The following is a 3,546-nucleotide window of genomic DNA, read 5'->3' as shown; positions in this document are numbered from 1 at the left end:
ATATATACTTTTCAAAATATTGGAAGTCCTCTTCCATGCATAATATACACAAAGTCCCAGTGTATAACTGTATAAAAAAAATATCGTTGCAAGGTGATCTCATATATCTAACCTTGTCTCAACGTTTTTCTGAAAATCTTTGTCATTCATAAGACAATTATTAATTAGATATAAGTTTAAAAGATGAGGTTGCCAAATACCCCAATATACTTATATCTTTCCCAATACTACTTGAACTACCACCGTTCAAGTTATAATCAGTTTCAAAAGTTCATCACATAGATGAGACTACAAGACAAGATTTGAATAGATTCAATCTTTGAAATATTATTGAATGAAAAAGTTATGAGATACTTTATTTAGTCCCGATATATATATATCCACATATATATATCTCTAAAACATTTCCTGGAACCTCTGTTATGTAAAGTATGAACAGAGTTGCAATATCCAATGAATTTGGAAGGAAAAGAAAACCTTTGGCATAAACCAGATATCTTGCTGATCAGGCAAAGATACCCATAAGTAACCTTTTCTACTAGTAGATGGACTTACTTCCCGAACGTTGGGTAAGTAATCAATTCATTTACCAAAACTGCAACCTTGTTGCGAATATAAAATACACCACAGAGCCGGATTCCCCAGGTTTTGAACGAGTATTTAAATCCCCTTTAAAAGGAAGATCTTAAATATAAAAATGAGTTTTGGGATCCGCTCTAACTTTTAAAAATCATTTTGAAGACTCAAAAACACTTTATAGAGTGTTTGGAGTAAAGCTGATTTAATGAAGTAAATCAGTCCCCAGAATATTTAGAAAATGACTGAATATTATTAATTAAATAATATTCCCATAAAGAATAATCTTTATAAAAATAATTGAAGTAGAAGTATTAAAATTTATACTTGAAACGAGTATTAAATAACCAAAGATATACTTATATGAAAGTATTATCTTTATTTGAATAATCAAAAGTAAGTTTGATTATCGACACCTTATTCTTTAATACAATAAAGAATATTATTAAGTAATAAGCGGAGTCATAATACCTCGAATGAATACTATAAATAATATTCATAAAATAAAGGAGTCATACATCCTCAAATGAATATCCAAGTAATATTCAATAATAATATAAACTGAGTCATAAGCCCTTGAATGAATATTCAAATAATATTCAAATAATAAAATAAACTGAGTCATAAGCCCTCGAATGAATACTCAAATTAATATTCAATTAAGTAAAATAAAGGTATCGAATAAACCTTATTCGATCCATAGTTTTAAAAACTATATCCATATATATATATAAATATATAAATATATATATATAATATACTCGGGAACATCGACTCCCGGTTTAGAAATATGTTCACCTTTTATCCCTTATACTAAGGGTATACGCAACTACTTGCTTATTTCTAGCATAGGTATTATGCAACTATAAGCATTGAAATCAACAGATAGATAACCAGATTACGAAACAGACATGCATATATACCATATTAGCATGCTCCAATATATCGCAAAATTTGCTAATAACAATCATGCAATATCACAAGATAATGCATATACATATATTTACATCACAACAACAGTATAACGGGTAGAAAACTTGCCTGAGCGACTGGGGGTTACGAATGGCTCGGGACGAGTCTGGTAACCTATAAGCAACAAGTAAGTTGGAATTAAACCAAAGTCACTTGTAAATCTATACTTTAACTAACTTAGACTCTAACGCTTGTTTTGCGCTCACTGATTCGCTTAAGTCACTCGGGTACCCTCGGCTCCACCATTTTTAATAATTTAACCTTTATGAGTTTTAAAGCGATTCCTTCGCGAGTGTCTTACCAACTGCCTAACACACTTACCATAAATGTTTCATACATTAATTAACCCTTTTTGGTCTTTAACCTATGTTTCAAAGTAAGGCGAGGGGAAAAGTTTCGTTCGCGAAACGCCGTTACTTGAAACGGTCGTTTCTCCTAAACCGTGCATCAGAATCGAACGAACTACATATCAAAACGAAGCTCGTAACATGAGCTATCTAAACATGGCAGTGGTCATAATCTAGCAGGGGGTTCTCGGGTCCTAATGTTATGCACAAAACAGTCTAAAGAGAATCGGACGTTACGACGGCTATGTTTACGCGATTACCAATATTTATACCACTCCAATTCTTTACCAATTCACTAAAAACCACCCAACCATCATCAATACCTCAAACACAACTTATATCAAGGCAAAGTCAGTCCATAATCTCAAGGTTTTCCAACTTATTCAACCACAAACATGATCTACTAACCATAACTTAAGATTCATTAACCATTAACCAAGATTCATATCCAAAATCACCACAAATCCAACCAAACTATCTAACATACATGGATCTTGCTATACATACATGGATATTTCTATATATACATTAATCCATCCATAAACTCATCAAAACTCAAAGTTCAAACTATAAGTTAAAGGTGAAAGTTGTTTATACCTCCTTGAAGCTTCCTAACACAACCCAAGAGCTTTGAATGCCTAAAAGAACCTTGATCCTTGCTTGTATAACCTTAATCTTTCATAAAAATTCAAGAAAACTAAAGTTACTTCTTGAAGGTTACTATTCACCATCTTCTTCCTTGATTTATTGGAAGAGATTGTGAAGGAATTAGGAGCTTAAACTTATAGCATATCCATATCTATGTACAAGGAAGCTTAGATAATTACCTTGTGATTTAACAATGCTTGGAACTTGATTTTTGAAATTCTTGCCCTTGAAAAAGATGAAAAGCCGAGAGCAAGATGATGAGAATGAAATGATTTTGTGTTTTTTGATTTGTTTGGCTTAGCTTGGTTGTTTTTTGTTTTGTTTTTGGTTAATTACCTTAATAACCTTATATTTGTGTGGTTATAAACCAACCACACCTCCTCCTTCCCTATGTCATGCTTACATCACATTGCTATGTCATCCTCCCTTCCTTGTCCTCTTCTCATTGGTTGGGTGACATCACTTCCTCTAATCCCTTTGCTTAACTCCCTAATTGTTTGCCTAATGACCGCTGATCTGTTATACGGTTCGCTTAACTTTCGTTTTCATTTATCGTTTGAAGGATCATACCCGGGATCTTATTACTTAGGTTCCCTTAACCTTTCTCAATACATTATATTCCTTTTTATGATCCTCTCTTATAATCCTTTAATTTAAATCCTTTTTATCCTGTTACCTTTTTCTCAATTCTTTCCGTATCTAGTGGATTTCCGGGAAAAATCAAAGTGTTCGGAATTGGATTCTGACGATCTTTACATACACTTATATCCCATATAAAGTACTAATAAAATCTCAGAATATCCATATCAGAACCCCTACATAGTGTGGCATGAAAAGTTTTCTCATTCAGCAAAAACACTATTCATAAGGGTTTCAAAATTTCTCAAAAATTGGGGTTATTACATGGTCCTTTCACTTTGTCCATCCGTTTGGGGATGGTAAGCGGTACTCATGTTTAATTTGGTTCCCGCACATTCTTGAAAGCTCCTCCAAAATCTGGAGT

The sequence above is a fragment of the Apium graveolens genome, chromosome 2, assembly GCF_009905375.1.
Source record: "Apium graveolens cultivar Ventura chromosome 2, ASM990537v1, whole genome shotgun sequence".
In the NCBI taxonomy this organism is placed as follows: domain Eukaryota; kingdom Viridiplantae; phylum Streptophyta; class Magnoliopsida; order Apiales; family Apiaceae; genus Apium; species Apium graveolens.
This window is presented reverse-complemented; position numbering follows the sequence as displayed.